This window comes from Phyllobates terribilis, unplaced genomic scaffold (assembly GCF_046119375.1).
Source record: "Phyllobates terribilis strain yellow unplaced genomic scaffold, ASM4611937v1 Scaffold_3__8_contigs__length_932513732, whole genome shotgun sequence".
Taxonomy (NCBI): Eukaryota; Metazoa; Chordata; class Amphibia; order Anura; family Dendrobatidae; genus Phyllobates; species Phyllobates terribilis.
The window spans coordinates 780,035,299-780,054,817 of NW_027362763.1; positions in this window are offsets into that span (position 1 = coordinate 780,035,299).

Sequence of the window (19,519 nt, forward strand, 5' to 3'; positions counted from 1 at the left end):
GTGAGGCAGGGTAGATTGCGTTACGTGGAGCAGGGTCCCTTCCTCAGGAAGCCGGCAGCAGTGGCAGAAGTGTGGTAATGCTGTGGGCCTGGAGTCGGCGGTGAGCAGAGCGAAGTGCATAATTGCTTTCCCGGCGGCCATTTTCCTGAAGCCGTGGGCCGCTGGAAAATGGTTGCCAGAGGCAGCGCGTGCGCAGATTGAGAGCCCAGCCGAGATCTCAATCTGCGCACACGTCGCCTCCTGTGGCCATGGGCTTCAGGGAAATGGGCGCCGAGAAAGCAATGATGCACTTGTGGCACCCCTGCGGGTCCAGTTGCCACAGAGGTACTGCATCTCAGCCAGAGGTGTGGTACCCCACTCTCAGGTAAGGAGGGAGCACTACCCGAGACCCAAACACTCACATCCAACACTACACCACTTCATAAGGGAAGGTCCAGATAGCTCCTAAGGGAGAGCACAGGCCTGGTCCCTGTTAGGAGGGTGGAACTAAGTAGAGGAAGTAGTTTAGGGGAGCACTGACAGAACAGTATAAAAAAGGGTAGAAACATCTAGAAGGGGCCATTTTCCTGGTTCCAGTCCTTGGAGCAGGAGATGAGAGGAGTTCAGTGGAGAGTGAGGAGTAGGGCCCAGTCAGAGAGGCCCAGGAGGAGAGTGAGTAGAGAACACCGGAGCAGTGAGAGGAGCTCCAGAGATAGAATGGATCCTAGGGGCACGGCGAGTGCGGGATGCCACCCGTGCACCCAAGTTCACGCTGATCGTGGAGGGATCAGGCCGCAGAAAGGGACCGGCCCTAGACCAGTGGAGGACTGTTATAAACCGGTAATTGTAACCTGCAGCATCTTGATAACTGTGACTAAATACTTGAAGTCTGCACCCCGCTGTGTCCTTCACTTAATTGCTGCGTCACCTGCCTTGCACAACACCAACATCTCAAATCACCTATTTAACTGTCCTGCGGCCTAGCTCTACCCGTGGAGAGCTGAACCATCTCACCAATAGCCCCAGTTTGTCTGAATAGCAGCAGCGGCCACATAAAGCCGCATACCACGGGTGGCGTCACAAACTTTTATCCCCAAACACTTTATTTCCTCAATTGACTTTTCATTGATTGACCGCCCTGGGCCACGGACCGGGTCACTGACTACCCCAAACAGAAAGGACCGGCCCGGCTACCGAGTTCCCCACGGCCCCATGGGGCACGTCACACTCTGCTCACCGCCGACACTGGGCCCACAGCATAGACACACTTCTGCCGCCACTGGCTTCCTGAAAAAGGGACCCTGCTCCATCATCGCCGCAACCCCCAGGTAAGCCTGCATTCGGACTATAAGATGCACCCCCCATTTTTGGGGAAAAAAGTGTGTCTTCTAGTCCGAAGAATATGGTATATTTCCATCCTTCTTTGTTTACTGTTAAAAGGAATCTTCCACCAGGTTTTACTACCTAATCTGAGAGCAACATAATGCAGGGGCAGAGGCCCTAATTCCAGCGATATGGGCTGCTTAGTGTAGTTTTTATAAAATCACTGTTTTATCAGCAGGAAATTATCACTAGAGGACTAGTAAACCAGCTGCTAGGTAATCCAACTCCACCCCCACCACTGATTGACTGCTTTCTGCCTATACAAAGTGTACACAATCTGCCAATCAGAGGTGTGGGTGGGATATATGTGTCACCCCAGGCCTGGATGCCACAAATATTAAAGGCTGTGTCTGAGAGCAGGAGGGAGGTTCCCTGGTCAGGGACAATTAGCATACAGCACCTCCTGTCCCAGGCCAGTAGGGGGAGCTGGCTGCCCCTATAAAAGCTGGAACTGAGGGCAGGGTTAGGGAGAACTGGACGACCTAGCTCAGGACTGAGACTAGTCCCAGAGAAAGAGGGACAGTTCAGCTGTAGCAAAGGAGTCCGTGAGGCAGAGGAGAAGCTGCGAGCCAGGGACAGAGGCGACGAGAGCCGGTCCTGGCTGAGAGAACTACACAACCGGACATTGGGGTCCGAGGCTGTCAGGGTTGTAAGCCCAGCAGCAGAGAACCAACCCGTGAGGGATTTCAGGTCCCTTGGCCTAAGAAGCCTGGAGGCTCCGCCACACAGAGGGACCAGTATAGCACGGAGAAGCAAAAGGTACCTAAGGCCCGAGTCGCAAGCCATACAGGCGAAGTACACGGCCAGCTCAGGGACGTGGGCTATTACACCACAAAAAGGGGGATAGTCAGCAAGGGCAGAGAGAGAACGGTAGGCCTTCACACTCACCCTGACCAGTGGGGCTCTCCCGAATGCTCTCAGACACCCAGGCCCATTCCTACCCGGTACTCCTGTTGGATCAGTAGTAATACCAACAATAAAGACCCTGGACTGTTTGAAGCGGACTCTGAACTCTTATTACTGCGGCCTGCACTATCACCCCCAGCATTCACATACGCTGCCCTGAGGCTACACTCTTCCCGTGGGGAGTTATCCGACCCCTGTGCTGCACACCAACATCAGCCTCAGCGGTCTGCCTTGCAGCGGCGGTCATCCCTGACCGCAATCCACGGGTGGCGTAGTCGGACATTCATAACTCTACAAATAGACTGCCACAGCATTTGGTCTGACCACTGTGAGCCACAGAATCGAGTTGCCACTACTACCCCCATCATCGCATAGAAGCCCGGTTCCGGGTGCCCCACGGCCCAGGGGGGCGAGTCATATACACAGCTCAGCATTCCGAGCTCTGCTAGATCGGCAGCAGAGAAAATTGTTATTCTATCACAACTGCTGCACCCAGTAAAATAAATGACATATCGCTGGAATCAAGGACTCTGCTTCAGCATCATGCTGCCTTCAGATATGATATAAAAACCTGGTGATAGATTTCCTTTACAGAGTAACTAAACTTTTATTTAATAATTTTGTCCAGTATGGAAAGGTATGAAAATTTTCAAATAACTTTATTAGGAGATTGCATTGTTATCAGAACGTACTCATGTGGAGTACAGATGATAGCAGTGAAAGGCTCAGCACCTGTGTCTCACTAGCTCTGGGGATAAGCTGCTGCAGGATATTGTTTTGATAAGGACTCATACTCATCTGCGTTTAGAACGGACGAGTTCAATCCGATAACAAATATTGGATTGCACTCTGACCAATGTTATTCAATGATTCTGTGTTCATCTGTGATTTTTTTTCTCAGCACGGATCAGACTGAGAAAAAAATCGCAGCATGCTGCGAGTGGCCACTTGTATCGGACAATCCAAAGCCTGTGGGACATTACATATATATTGCTTCCTCCCTGCTGGGGAGGTGCCTGAGCAACCTTCCTGTTGTACAGTCTATGTTGTAAAGGTTGTGTACTAGTTCATGCTACCAAGTCTGCTGCACTCCGGTGCAAACCAAGTCTGCTGCACTCCGGTGCAAACCAAGTCTGCTGCACTCCGGTGCAAACCAAGTCTGCTGCACTCCGGTGCAAACCAAGTCTGCTGCACTCCGGTGCAAACCAAGTCTGCTGCACTCCGGTGCAAACCAAGTCTGCTGCACTCCAGTGCAAACCAACTCTGCTGCACTTGAGTGCAAACCAAGTCTGCTGCACTCCGGTGCAACCTTGCCGCACTCCGGTGCAACCCAGCCAGACACTCTCCAGTGCTATTGACGCGCCCCCTGGGCCGTAGGGTACCCGGTGCCGGGCCGGTAGATGCCGGCGGATGTCACAGTGGCGGTGACCCGGTCCGTGACCCAGGGCGGTCATTCAATAGGGAATTATTTACAGGGGATTATGTACAAAGTTTGTGATGCCACCTGTGGTATGCGGCTAAAGGGAGCCGCCGCTGCGGAGCAGGTCCTCTGGAGCTGATGTTACTGCAGCAGGGATGGTGTGGCTCTCCACAGGTAGAGCTTAGCTCCAGGGCAGTGTAGATGTTATGGGTTATGCTGGGCGTTGTAGTGCAGGGGTTGATGGCGCAGCAATAATCACAGAGACAATGAAGTGCAGTCCTCAGGGTCTTTACTTACGGTTGTCGCAGTCCAAGTTACAGGTACCACAGTAACTTCCCTCGGCGTGCTGTGCTTACTCAGGGAGGGGTTCAATCCACCCTCAGATATCTCCGGAGTACTTAGCAGGACCCCCTTCTGTGTCATCTCTCTGGCCGTCTCCCTGCACCTCATACCTAGTGTCCCAATCCGTTACCTGCGGGCCTTGTCGGGCGACGTCTGTCCCGTCCCCTGGGTCCTCTATAGCTACCTTCTTGGTGAGACTGATATGGACTGTTGGCTGCAGGACTTGAAATACTGCAGCCGCGGGTTTCTAGTTGAGTCATAAAGTTCTCTGCTAGTTGAGGGACCAGTCCCCTTTGTGTGGCCTGACCCCTCCACCTCCCAGTAGATTCGGGCGTACGGGTGGCTTCCAGCAATGCCCGTACCCCTGGGGTCCCTTCTTCCGTTCCTGGAGCCCTTCCTGCTCCCTCTCCTCTTTCTTCAGTCTTGGGCCTCTCCTCAGGCCCTCTGCCTAAGCAGAGCTCCTGCAGAGCCCTGCTCCACTCCTCTCACTGTAGACTGTTCTCTCTCTCTTCAAACTGACTGGCTGGACTGGCTTCCTAAGATGGCTTCCCTTTTTATACCTTCCTCTCATGTGCTCCCCTAAGCTACTTCCTCCACCCACACCCACTACATAGTTCTTCCTCCCCAGCTAGGGACCCGGGACTGTGCTTTCCATTAGGAGCAATCTCGCCCTACCCCCACTGCGGGTATGTGTTGGATGCAATTGTTAGGGTCCTGAGCTGTACTCCTTCCTTACCTGAGAGTGAGATACCACACCTCTGGGTGAGATGCAGTACCTCTGTGGCGACCAAACCCTCAGGGGCGCCACACACCCCTCTGGTAAAACACAGCACATCCGCGGGTTGGAACAGAGTTAAAACAGGGTATGTTACAGACATGCAAAATTTTAGATGCATCACATAGAAGATCATAAGCACAACATCTTTTCTTCCCTTTATGGGAGGCACATTACTTCAACGTTACTGGTTTCTTTAGCAAAACATTATGAGACTTTTTAGAGAACCTTTTTCTTTACACTTATAAAACATTTCTTTACCTAAAACATTTTTCATATAAAACATTCTTTAACAGGTCACAGCGCGATCTGCAACCGGGTGTCCTTTTTCCTTTATTAAGGTGCAAACTAGCAAACTTGAGTATGAGGGACCCGTCCGAAAACCCTGAACGTAGGCCCTGGGCGTGGCTGCAGGGCATAGGTAATCCAGGTGTTGGACCACGTCTTTGGCCACGCCAAACGGGTTTTTGTCCTGAGGTCATCTGTGGTTGCATAAAACCATTAAGGGACACTTTAAGAAATGCAATTATTTACAATGGAGAGTTTTTTTGGTTATTCACCATCCATAACCTGGTAGTCTTTTTAAACGGGTAACTAGAAACTTTTAAAGGTACACAATTTTTAACTTTTTAGACTGGCAGGGTCGCACCCTTCCAGGTAACTACAAACAGTTTAACACTTTAACAGGAGTGCTCCCTCTGGGGGAACTCTTGGTTCCTGCAGGCTGACCCAGCCGGGTCTTCAGCCTGGAGCTGCGGGGGCATGTCTCTTTGCTTTACCACGTGGTATACTTGAAGGGCATACAAGCCGCGCTCGCCCTTGTGCCGGGTAAATGTGACGTAGTCACCTGGATAGAGGTTTCGACCGGGATGCCCCTGTTGGAGGTGGGGTTCCACATCCTGCCGGTTTACAAACACATCCCTGTCGGTATGCGGTTCCCTCACAAAGCCCCACCCCGCGTCTAGGTCGAACTTAACGACGATCCCCGCCAGAAGGGGACTAGGGGTGGTAGCTCTGGCTTGGCGGGCCCGGGTTTTGGCCGCCATGTTCCGGGTCTCCATCTTTTCCCACCGCACCTGTCGGTCATGACGTTCCTGCTCCCTCCTGCAGTGCTCTTCCCTCCGGAGGGCCTGGGCCTGCGTCTCCCACGGGAACCCCATGAGGTCTCCTCCCCGGTTATCCTACCGGAACTCTTCTCCTCCTGGGCAGGTAACCGAGGGTGCAGGCGCAGGTACTAGCGGGGGTCCTTGCTGGTCCTCATATCGGGCGGACCAGTCATAGCCAGTGTCTCCGTAGATCCACTCAGGCGCGGGGGCAGGTGGCTCCGGTAGGGGGCCCAGGAGCAGGTCGGTGGAGCAAGCGCCTGGGTACAGGGTTTCCGCCAGGGGGTCTGGGAGCCAGTCTGCGTAGCAGGTGTCCGGGACGGGAGGCTCCGCCAGAGGACCGGGCAGCAGATCGGCAGAGCAGGCACCCAGTGTTGGAGGTTCCGGTAGGGGGCCCAGGAGCAGGTCGGCGGAGCAAGCGCCCGGGTACGGGGTTTCCGCCAGGGGGTCTGGGAGCCAGTCTGCGTAGCAGGTGTCCGGGACGGGAGACTCCGCAAGAGGACCGGGCAGCGGATCGGCAGAGCAGCCGCCCGGTGTTGGAGGTTCCGCCGGGGAGCCCAGGGGCAGGTCGGTGGAGCAGGTGCCCGGGATCAGAGGTTCCGCCGGGGAGCCCAGGAGTAGGTTGGTGGAGCAGGCGCCCGGGATCGGAGGTTCAGCCGGGGAGCCCAGGAGTAGGCTAGCACTCTCAGTGCCCGGAACAGGGAGTCTTTCCTTACCTGCTCCCGCGGCCGCGCTTGTGCCGTCCTCTGCCTCCTGGCTCCGTTCAGGTTCATCCGGGGCTGGAGCGCTGCTGGTGGAGTGCAGCTCTGGCTGCTGCCGGATCATCAGCTTCTCCAGCAGCTCCTTTTTCCAGCCGGCGATGGCGTCCTGCTGGGCCTTCTCCATTCTCCGGCCCAGCTCCTGGATTTCCGCCTGGAGAAATTCAGTATCTTCCAGGGATAGCTCTGCCATGGCCTCCTCCAAGGTAAGAGGCCTTGCTGCCGGTTGCAGACCACGGATGGGAGCTGGCTCCTGCCTCTCCATCTTGCCCTCCGGGTGCGGTCTGTCTGGACTCTTGGAGACCACACCCTGTCTCCCAGGTTTCTTTTCTCCTCTCCCCTTTCGGGGGCAGTTCCATGGCAACTTGCTGTCGGACACACTTTGGGGCGGCCCCCCCAGCTTGACAGACACATCCACATACATGGTCACTGTTGCTCGGGGCGGGCCTCGCTTTTGGCGCCATTCTGGAACCCGCCCCACGATGGGAGGCGGTTTCATGTTGTCTTTTGGCTCGCACATAATGGCGCCCGTTCTTCTGGGGCGGGCGCCACATTCAGGAGACTGATATGGACTGTTGGCTGCAGGACTTGAAATTCTGCAGCCTCCGGTTTCTAGTTGAGTCATAAAGTTCTCTGCTAGTTGAGGGACCGGTCCCCTTTGTGTGGCCTGACCCCTCCACCTCCCGGTAGATTCGGGCAAACGGGTGGCTTCCAGCACTGCCCGTACCCCTGGGGTCCCTTCTTCCGTTCCTGGAGCCCTTCCTGCTCCCTCTCCTCTTTCTTCAGTCTTGGGCCTCTCCTCAGGCCCTCTGCCTGAGCAGAGCTCCTGCAGAGCCCTGCTCCACTCCTGTCACTGTAGACTGTTCTCTCTCTCTTCAGACTGACTGGCTGGACTGGCTTCCTAAGATGGCTTCCCTTTTTATACCTTCCTCTCATGTGCTCCCCTAAGCTACTTCCTCCACCCACACCCACTACATAGTCCCCCCCCCCCCCCAGCTAGGGACCCGGGACTGTGCTCTCCCTTAGGAGCAATCTCGCCCTACCCACACTGTGGGTATGTGTTGGATGCAGGTGTTAGGGTCCTGAGCTGTACTCCTTCCTTACCTGAGAGTGAGATACCACACCTCTGGGTCAGATGCAGTACCTCTGTGGCGACCGAACCCTCAGGGGCGCCACACTATCCTGTCTGACGCTCCTGGGCACGATCCTGCTTGTCCTACTGTGTCCAGCTGCTGCGCATCCGTTGGTCTGTTTTGGAGTAGCACCTGGGCTATCTCCCTCGTCCTTCCTCGGGTCACGGAGTCGTAAAGCCGCCGTGCTTCTGCGGTCGGATTGGGCGAGGCCCCTAGTTACACCCCTCTAGGAACTCCTCGGTCCGTGGCACAGTGGTTCCACAAACCACGTTCGTGACAGTTTGCTCAGGACATGGACTCCTCTGGACCCTGCATCCCGTCTGATGCAGGCGTGCAGGAGAAGTTGTCGATGCAGTTTCAGTCCCTGACTACCAAGTTGGAGGCCTTAAATATCTCTCCAGAGTCCCCTCATGTTCAAGCAGCCGTGTCTTCTTCGGAACATTCTCAGTCTGTTTGCTTAGTTCGAGGTTCAACTCTTCCCGTCGGACCGAACAAAGGGAGCATTCCTTATGTCGCACCTTGGAGGCGAGGCCCTGGCGTGGTTGAACCCATTATGGGAGAGAGAGGATCATCTCCACTTTGCCGGCATTCTTGGACGCTTTTCACAAAGTATTCGATGAATCTGGGCAAGCCACCTCTTTGGCTTCCACTCTTCTCCATTTACGTCAGTCCAATTCATCTGTGGGACAATATTCAGTACGCTTCCGCACTCTGGCATCCGAACTCGGTTGGAATAACGAAGCTTTGATGGAGATGTTCTGGGAGGGGCTTTCCAGAAACATTAAGGATGAGCTAGCCGGTCGAGACCTACCAATTACTATCGAGGACCTGATCTCCCTTGCCATCCGTATAGACCTTCGTTTCCGAGATCGTTCCTGAGAGGTGGCACGTGAGAGAGGATCGCGGCGCCTGGCTCCGTATTTCCAAAGGCCGCTTGTTCCTCCGCCATCCCCTGTCGTGGCCTCACCTGAACCCATACAGGTTGACTGCTTTGCCCTCGCCAGTCAGCGACAGAGGGATTGCCGCGCTAAAGGCCAGTGACTGTATTGTGGAGACATGGGCCACTTCATTCGCGCCTGTCCGGTGAGGCCTCCAGGGTCTAGGGTCGGTAGGAGAGGCCTCCCTATATGGAAAAGACACCTCTCTACCCCTGACCCTTACTGTGGCCATGACAACCGGTGAATCCCAGTTTATTGAGACTGTATTTGGATTCCGGGACAGCAGTAAATTTTATCTTCCAGGCTATAGAAGATAGCTTCCAAATCCCAGTTCGTCCAATCCAAAACCCTCTGGCAATAACATCTGTTGATGGGAGAACTCTTCGGGAGACGGTTCGTCTGGCTACTGAGCTGCTTGAGGTCCGTATCAAGATGCTTCATACTGAGAAGATAGTCTTCTATGTTCTTTCCCATATGTCTCACGCCTTTCTCTTTAGGCCTACCATGGTTACGACAACACGAATTTGTGTTGGACTGGAGGACTGGAGAGGTGCTCCGCTGGGGACATTCCTGCCATGAGAAGTGTCTGACCACTGTATTTCCGCTTCGCTGCCCGGTCTGCCGTCCTGCCTATTGGTCCTTTGCTGATGTATTAGACAAGAAGGAAGCAGAGACTTTGCCGCCTCACAGGTCGTATGACTGCCCTATCGACTTGATTCCCGGATCTATACCCCCTAGCGGCCGAATTTATCCACTGTCTCCAGCTGAGACTCAAGCTATGTCAGAATACATTCAGTAGAATCTGGTCAGGGGGCTCATTCGGAAGTCCTCCTCTCCTACTGGGGCCGAGTTTTTCTTTGGTAAAAAGAAAGACGGATAGCTCCGACCTTGTATAGACTATAGGGGCCTCAACCAGATCACGGTGAAAAATAAATACCCTACTCCACTAATCCCTGACTTGTTTGACTGATTAAGGGGTGCAAGGATCTTCACCAAATTAGATTTAAGAGGCGCCTACAATCTAATCCACATTCGCCAGGGAGATGAGTGGAAGACGGCCTTCAACACCAGGGACGGGCATTATGAATACCAAGTGATGCCCTTCGGTCTCAGTAACGCACCGGCAGTTTTTCAAGAGTTCATCAATGATATCTTCTGGGACCTGCTTTATTCTTGCATTGTTGTGTATCTTGACAATATTTTGGTATATTCTCCGGATGTGGCCTCTCACAGACGAGCAGTTTGGCAAGTAATCCAGAATCTTAGGGAGAACCGACTCTACTCCAAGTATGAGAAGTGTATTTTTGAACAGTCTGTCCTTCCCTTCTTGGGTTATGTTATCTCGGATACCAGACTCAGGATGGATCCTGAGAAAGTCTCTTCCATCCTTAGATGGCTGCTGCCCATTGGAGTCAAAGCAATTCAGAGATTCCTTGGCTTTGCTAACTATTATCGACAATTCATTCCTCACTTCTGCTCTCTTACCGCTCCCATCTCTGCCATGACTCGAAAAGGAGTTGATCCAAAGAACTGGTCCCCTGAAGCTGAGGAGGCCTTCCACTCTCTGAAACGGACCTTCTCCATCGCTTCCATCCTGCATGGTCCGGACTTGAACAAAAAGTTCTTCCTAGAGGTGGACGCATCCTCGTTAGGCGCTGGGGCTGCACTCACTCAAAAGTCCTCGAGTCGCCAAGTGTCCTGCGGTTTCTTCTCCGCTCCACAGCGTAACTATTCCATCAGTGACTGGAAGTTACTCGTCATTAAAATTACTTTGGAGGAGTGGTGACACCTGATGGAGAGCGCAGTTACTCGTCATTAAAATTACTTTGGAGGAGTGGTGACACCTGATGGAGGTTGCAGTCTATCCGGTGGTCATCTACACGGATCATAACAATCTTCAGTATCTTCAGTCTGCCCAAAGACTTAATCCATGCTAGGCCAGATGGTCTTCGTTTTTTGCCCGCTTTAACTTTTTGTTACATTTCAGGTCCGGTGACAAGAATATCAGAGCTGATGCCCTCTCTCACTCATTTCTGTCTGGGAACCAAGAGGAAGATCCTCAATTAATCATCGATCCGTCCAAGAATGTTACTGTTGCTCCAGTCAACCTGTCGCGAATTCCCCCAGGAGAAACCCTTGTGGCCGAATCCGAGAGGGAGCGAATTTTGTCATGGGGTCATTCATCCAAGGTGGCTGGTCACGTAGGACAAAGGAGGACGCTGCAACTGATTTCTCGCCACTACTAGTGGCCATCCATGAGGAGGGAGATCTACACCTACGTGGCTGCTTGTCCGATTTGTGCTCACAATAAAGTCCCCAGATGACTTCCTTCCGGTTCTCCCCTGCCGTTACCCGTACTGTGTGACCTGTGGCAGCACATAGCTATGGACTTCATCACGGATTTGCCAATATCCAAAGGATGCACCGCCATCTGGGTAGTTGTAGACCACTTCTCCAAAATGGCGCACTTTACCCCATTGTCTGCTCTTCCGTCTGCTCCCAAACTGGCTGACAGCTTCATCAAGCATATTTTCCTCGTCACATTGTGTCTGATCGAGGTTCGCAGTTCACTTGCAAATTCTGGCAAGTTCTCTGTAAGCATCTGGATATCGTCTTGGACTTCTCCTCGGCTTATCACCCTCAGTCCAATGGGCAAGTGGAACCTGTCAACCAGGTCCTGGGCAACTACCTGAGACACTTCATCAATGCCCACCACAATAATTGGGTGCAGTTACTTCCCTGGGCTGAGTTCTTGTACAACAATCACATTGGTGAAGCTTTGGGAGAGTCTCTTTTCTACATTGTTTTTGGTTGGCAACCCGCGGTTCCGGTTCCTTCTGATGTCCCTGCGGCAGATCTCCTCTCCAAGGATTTTGTAAAGTTGTGGGAGGACACCAAAGCCACTCTAGAAGCATATGAAGAGACATGCGGACAAAAGGCGCCTGGATCCTCCATGCTTCTGCCCTGGCGACAAGGTATGGCTCTCGGCCAGGTACGTCCAGCTGAAGGTGCCCTCTTACAAGTTGGGCCCTCATTTTATCGGTCCTTTTGAAGTGCTGAAGCCGATCAACGAGGTCTCCTATATACTGAAGTTACCTCCTTCGTTATGGATTCCGAATGCCTTCCACGAATCTCTGCTGAAGTTGGTCATCCTGAGCCCCTTCTTCAAGGATCCTGGCAGCATGCCCGTGCCAGCCGCCTCGGATTATGTTTTTGAGGTGGAGAACATCTTGGCCATGGAGAGGGTGAGTGGCAAGGCTTTCTTCCTTGTTGACTAAGGGATTTGGCCCCGAAGAGAGGTCCTGGGAACCTAAGGTGAACATTTACGCTCCGATTCTCCTCCGAACCTTCCTTGATGGCCAGAAGAGGAGGGGGCGTAAAGGGGGGGTACTGTTAGCGCCACGCCGGATCCCCGCTCTGACAGGTAGGGATCGGATTGGGCGAGGCCCCTAGTTACGCCCCTCCAGGCACTCCTCGGTCCGTGGCATGGTGGTTCCACAAACCACATTCGTAACAATATAAGATTGCTTTATTACTTCGAAAACTATCTTTAAATAACCTAGAGAATTACTGTACTGTATGTAAAAGCTGATATTAAAAAAGCATTGCATAGGGATTGCACACGCACAGTGTCGGACTGGGGAGTCTGGGGCCCACAGGGGGAATTGATCCTCGGGGCCCACCCTACATCTATATGCAAATACCTGTTAGCTGTTATCCCTGTTATAGTGGAGCGTCGACTGTAAATCACAGGTGGCTCCTGCACATCTACTGTGTGCCACTATAACTGGGATATACAATTACGGTAGTTTGCATTAAAGGGGTTCTTTGGTTAAAACAAGTTATCACCGATCCATGAGCTCCACAGGAGAGGTAATAACTTATTGATCGTTTTGGCTCTGAACATTGGAAAACGCAGCTATCGGAAGAATGGGGAAGTTTTATCCCTGACAGGACACTTATTCCCATTTTAAAATGCAGCGGCAGGTGGGACGTCTGATCACATCTCCATTCATTCTCTTTGGGGCTTCCAGAAAAAAAACAAGAGCAGCCACTGAGAGAATGAATGGATCAGTGGCCAAGTCGCACATGACCTCCAGTCTAATAGGGATAAAAGCTCCACATTCTACCAATCAGTGCAGGTCCCAGCATTCAGACCCCCACTAATCAATAATTTATCACCTGTGGAGAGGTGATTACTTGTTTTCCCCGGAGAACCCCTGTAAGTGCATCTTGTTCCAAGTGTTTAATCACTAAGGCTATGTACCCACGATGCAGAAATGCTCCGGATTTTTCCTGAGCGTTTCTGCATCTCCCTGGCAGAAAAAAACGCATGCGGATTGTACATGCGGATTGTACATGCGGATTGTACATGCGGATTGTACATGCGGATTTTACATGAGGATTGTACATGTGTTTTTCCTGCCAGGGACATGCGGATGTGAAGCGTTCTTCACATGCATTTCCGCATGCGGGTTGACAAGCGCTTTCCAAGCGATTTTAGCATCACTTGGAAAGTGCTTGTCAACTTGGTCACACTATATAAATCCATGCAAACGGCATGGATTTATATAGTGTGACCGAAAGAATGTCAAAAAATAAAAAATAAATCTATACTTACCTTCCGATGGCCCCCGGAGTCTGGCTTCGCTCGGTCCTGGCTGCCGGCAGATCGCGGTACACTGAAGGACCTGCCGAAGTCAGCGTCACGTGACCCGTCACATGACTATGACGTCAGCGCAGGTCCTCCAGTCCATCGCGATCTGCCGGCAGCCAGGACCGAGCGAAGCAAGACTCCGGGGAACATCGGAAGGTAAGTATAGATTTATTTTTTATTTTTTTCTTTTTTTTTTACAGTTTCTATGGTACCCGGGTCCGGAGGAGAGTCTCCTCTCCTCTAGACCTGGGTACCATCCACACATTGAACGCATGTATTCCACATGTGCTTATCTAGTGAAGCGGAATACATGCATTCTAATGCAAGTCAATGGCGACGAAAACACAGTGCTTCCGCAAAATAATTGGTAGTGCTGCGTTTTTTTCCGCAGCGGAAATTTCCGCAGCATGTGCACAGCACATGCGGATTATCATTGGGGAACATGGCAGGCCTTCTACCATGCATTTTTTAAACGTTTCTGCAGCGTTTTTGCCGCTGTGGAAACGCTTAAAAACCCATCGTGGGCACACAGCCTCATGGAAATAAAGAATCTTCTCCTAATTAAATATCAGAGAGAACAAATGACCGCCATACACAACACAATCCACTATACCAACTCCAATAGTATCACATACAAGGGAGAAATACTGCCACACCATGACTGGCCTACATATTACCACCACATGGTGACCGAATAATACCACATACGAGGGAGAAATACCACCACACCGTGACCAGACCAGATATTAACAGCATATAGCGTCCAAATAATTCCCCATAATTGCTCTGCCCCACCTTCTCCATCATTGTCACATCTCCCTCCTCCATCACCATTGCCATATCTCCCCCCACCTCCTCCAGCACCATTGCCATATCTCCCCCCACCTCCTCCAGCACCATTGCCATATCTCCTCCAGCACCATTGCATATGTCCCCCCACTTCCTCCATCACCATTGCCATATCTGCCCCCACCTCCTCCAGCACCATTGCCATATCTCCCCCCACCTCCTCCAGCACCATTGCCATATCTCCGCCCACCTCCTCCTGCACCATTGCCATATCTCCCTCCACCTCCTCCAGCACCATTCCCATATCTCACCCACCTCCTCCAGCACCATTCCCATATCTCCCCCCACCTCCTCCAGCACCATTGCTCTCCCTCTTCTCCTCCACCTTCTCAGCACCATAGCTCTCCCTCTTTTCCCCCCATCTGCTCCAGCACCATTGCTCTCCTTATTCTCCCCACCTGCTGCTGCACCATTGTTCTCCCTCTTCTACCCCCACCTACTCCAGCACCATTGCTCTCCCTCTTCTCCTCCACCTTCTCAGCACCATTGCTCTCCCTCTTCTCCCCACACCTACTCCAGCACCATTGCTCTCCCTCTTCTCCTCCACCTTCTCAGCACCATTGCTCTCCCTCTTCTCGCCCCATCTGCTCCAGCACCATTGTTCTCCCTCTTCTACTCCAACCTTCTCCAGCACCATTGCTCTCCCTCTTCTCCTCCACCTTCTCATCACCATTGTTCTTCCTCCCCCCCCCCATCTGCTCCAGCACCATTGCTCTCCCTATTCTCCCAACCGGCTGCTGCACCATCGTTCTCCCTCTTCTACCCCCACCTTCTCCAGCACCATTGCTCTCCCTCTTCTCCCCCCATCTGCTCCAGCACCATTGCTCTCCCTCTTCTCCTCCACCTTCTCAGCACCATTGCTCTCCTTCTTCTCCCCCCCCATCTGCTCCAGCACCATTGCTCTTCCTATTCTGCCCACCTGCTGCTGCACCATTGTTCTCCCTCTTCTACCCCACCTTCTCCAGCACCATTGCTCTCCCTCTTCTCCCCCCACCGCCTCCAGCACCATTGCTCTCCCTCTTCTCCCCCCACCTCCTCCAGCACCATCGCTCTAGTTAAAAAAAAAAAAAAATTTACCCTGTCTGGTCGTTCCCCCGCAGCATCGTCCTCTGCTTCCTGCCCGACATCTTTCTCCCTGACAGAGGCCCGCGCTGCATGATGATGTCATCAAGCAGCGCGAGCCTGTGTCATGGAGGAAGCGCCGGGCAAGAAGCAGAGGACAAATCCCTCCGCTTCACTACCATTTTCTCCTGTCAGCAGCGGAGCGGAGGGATCACTCCCTGCCCGCCGCCGCCGCGCATGAGAGGGCAATCTGGCCATAGGCCCTCGTGCCTGGGGGCCCAAGAAGCAGGCCAGATTGCCCTCATCAGGCGCACATCAAGGGCCCCCCCTCCACCTTTGGGCCCCGGTTGCCATGTTAACTAGCGGGCCCCCGTGCGTCCAGAGAGTTTTCCGGTGTTCCGGTGCCCCAGTCCGACCCTGCACACGCATGTTACATGGATGTTATATGGATGCTAGGTGAGAAAAATTGCATTGTACTCGCATGACACTCGTCCTACTTTTCAGGAACAACATCAGACCGATTTTATTTATGTTGATGAGTGTGAGCCCGTTGTCCAAATGATTACATTCTGTTATCAATGCAGTTAAAGGCAGGCAAATAGCCCGGGGAAAAGCAGGTGTTTGGAGTCACTTACATTCTTTTTTTTTTACAGCAATGATGACAAATCCCAAGTTTCATAATTTTCCATGATGGACAAAATTATTCAATATAAAATGAAAGTTTAATTGTATTGCAACCCAGGTCCATTAATTTAAATGTGGCAATGTCTCTGAAAAATAAAAGCAGCCACAGATTATGTCACAGCAAAGTTGCAGGGTTGAATCATAAGTAAAGTGAAATATAATTTTCTATTGTCCGCTTGTGTCATTGGGTTTGTTGGCTTTAGTTAAAGGAAAGGGTGATTCTACCTTTTGGAAGGCCAACTTTATATCTGTCTGTGCAGCAAAGCAAACAGGTTATGTCCACAAAAGTTCAAGGACACCTGCTGATGTAAAAACATTAAATCTGGATTTGCTGGATTTCAGGTGTCTGACCATTCCTTAGATCATTGGAAGTCATTAGAAGTGGCCCTATTATTGATATTTTCGGTTAATCCCACGGTAAATTACAAACTTGAAGCTAGCCAAATATTGGTACCCAAAATACATCTAATGGTCTCTTGACATTACACAACCGCCGATTGCCTCTATACAAGCCGATCAGTGGTCCTTTTCTGGTCTACCTATATCTATACACAGGGTGACGAACATTCTAAGTGTGTATTCACACTGACTTTTTGAATTTAGGCTCTGTGCCCACGATGCGTTTTTTAAGCGTTTCCGCAGCTGCAAGAACGCTGCAGAAACACTTAAAAAACGCTTGTTAGAAGGTCTGCAATGTTCCCCAATGATAATCCGCATGTCCTGCAGAAATTTCCGCTGCGGATTATCATTGCAGAAAAAAACGCAGCACTACCAATTATTTTGCGGAAGCACGGCGTTTTCGCCGCCGTTGACTTGCATTGAATCTCTTGGATTCCGCATCACTGTATATGTAGATGCGGAATCCAAGCGTTTCAATGTGCGGATGGTACCCGGGTGTGGAGGACAGGAGACTCTCCTCCGAACCCGGGTACCATAGAACCTGTATATGGAAAAAGAATAAAATAAAAAATAAATATTATATTTACCTTCTGATGGCCCCCGGTGTGCTTGTCCTCCCTTGCCGGCAGCTCACGGTGGACTGAAGGACCTGCGCTGACGTCGTAGTCATGTGACAGCAGGTCCTTCAATGTACCGCAAGCTGCCGGCACGCCAGGAAGGAGCGAAGCAAGACTCTGGGGGCCATCGGAAGGTAAGTATAGATTTATTTTTTTATCATTCTTTAAGGTCACAGTATATAAATCCATGCCGTTTGCATGGATTTATATTGTGTGACCAAGTTGATAAGCACTTTCCAAGTGATGCTAAAATCGCTTGGAAAGCGCTTGTGAACCCGCATGCAGAAATGCAAGTGAAGTACGCTTCACATCCGCATGTCCCTGGCAGGAAAACGCATGTACAATCCGCATGTACAATTCGCATGTGTTTTTTCTGCCAGGGAGATGCAGAAACGCTCAGGAAAAAATCCTGAGCATTTCTGCATCGTGGGCACATAGCCTTACTGAGTTTTTGGAGCAGAAAACTCTCCTAAAACCACAAGTAGTTAAAAAAACACACGTTTTGATTGGAGAGTTGAAGAGTTTCCACTCAGAAAACTCAGCAAATAAAACCTCAGTGTGAACATACCCTAATGATTAATACAATCGTTCTGTGCGCTTAGAATATCATGTTATGGGCTGCACATAATCTATTTACATGTGCTGCCAATTACAATGATTTTTACTCCAGCATGTTTAGACGCGTTTTATGCTTAAGGTGCTTTTCACAGTGCGTTCAGGTACCCGTTCGTTGACCCCGTCAGGGCTTGCATCCAAATCCCCCCTGCAAAATGTGGGCGTATATGCCAACAGGGCCAGAGACTAGAATAGTGCAAACAAACCGAACATGCATCATTTTCTGGCATATAAGCCTACTGAAGGCGGACACTCGGACGTAGTAGACTGCATCTGGGTGCCTGTCTCCAGTAGGCGTACACGTCCGAAAATGATGCACGGTAGAACACACATTCGCTGTGTCGGCACCATTACAATCTATGGCCCTGTCGGCGCCCCAATCCCGTTTTGTGGGGGTTGGAACGCAAGCCCCGACAGGGCCAACTAACAGGTGGCTGATCGCAATGTGAAAGCACCCTTAGAATTGCACTCCACCCCAGAACTTCAGATAGGCCATGTCCTGTTAGCTAGAACAAACAAATATTGCTCTCAGTGGGAAAAACAAGATAACCTTGTAGTTATGATATCTCTTAATGCCTAACAAAAATAAAATAAATGATGTTACAAAGCAAGCTTTCGAGACTTCTTAGTGAAGAGCGAGCACTGAAATGCTCGGGTACTCGTTGCTCTGGTCGAGAAATGCTCGGGTACTCGACCTGAGCAACGAGCCCAATGTAAGTCTATGGGAAACTCGAGCATTTTTCAGACAGCTCCCCCCAGCGGTCTGCAGAGGGCCTAAAAATTGCCCAAATCGATGGGAACAGTGTTCAAATGACATGGGGACAGCATGGGGAAGACCCCTGGAAGCATTTCTGACTCCCAGGGCACTGCTGTCAACAACGTTGTCAGAGTTTTACGCCACTTTTAAGGACTCACAATAAAACATACAAAAACGAAACCAAAATGGATTTTCCTGGGAAATATGTTAAGGAACATCCTTTCCAGGGTAATGACTTGTATATAACGCAAAATAAATAACCAAAAACAAAAATACTCCTCCACACCATGGGCTATGTTCACACGTAGCGTTTTTGCACTTTTGCATTGCTTTCAACCAAGACAAATGCATTCACTGGGAAATGTCATTTTAACATTTTACAACCTTATCTGGCCATGTGGTGTGTGACACATCATCAGACACATGCATACAGTGCTGAAAAGACATGGGAACAGCATGGGGAAGACCTCTGGAAGCATCTCTGACTCCCAGGTCACAGCCTAAAAGTGTGCCCATCATAAGTGATCCTTGGCGCATGCAAAGATGCCTCCCGCCATGCACCTGTTGTTGCAGACTTGCAACAATCACCGTCCACGTCCTTGTTCCAGTGCAGCGTTCAGTTGTCCTTACCCCATTCCTTGGAATGTAAGCGCGAGTATGCAGCCAGCCACCCACCCACCCACAGGCTGCAATACTATACTGCCAAATTTTTGACAGCTACTTGCACTTGAAATGTGGCCTTTTAGGCTTGTGGAGGCGGAAGCTGTCCACAGTCTTATGGCGGCGGCGACCGGGTATCCATACTCGGTCCCAAGCCGGCACTATTTGTCCCGGTGTTGTCTCCGCCTTCCACAAGCACGGGTCCCACAGCGTTACCCGTGCCCTCCCCAGTGCACTAACTGGGACGGACTGCCTAACCACAAACACATGGACAGGTGAATGTGGCCAGGGACAGTGCAGAGCCAGTCCACAGATTTTTTTGCTGAGTTGTATTTCACCACAGCCATATTCTTTAGCTTGGTGAAAGGACTTGGGAAACTATATCTACCCAGCTGTCATTTCTCCAAGGAAGTCCTTTAAAGCCGCTTTCACTTGAAATGTGGCCTTTTAGGCTTGTGGAGGCGGAAGCCTTTCATAACTCA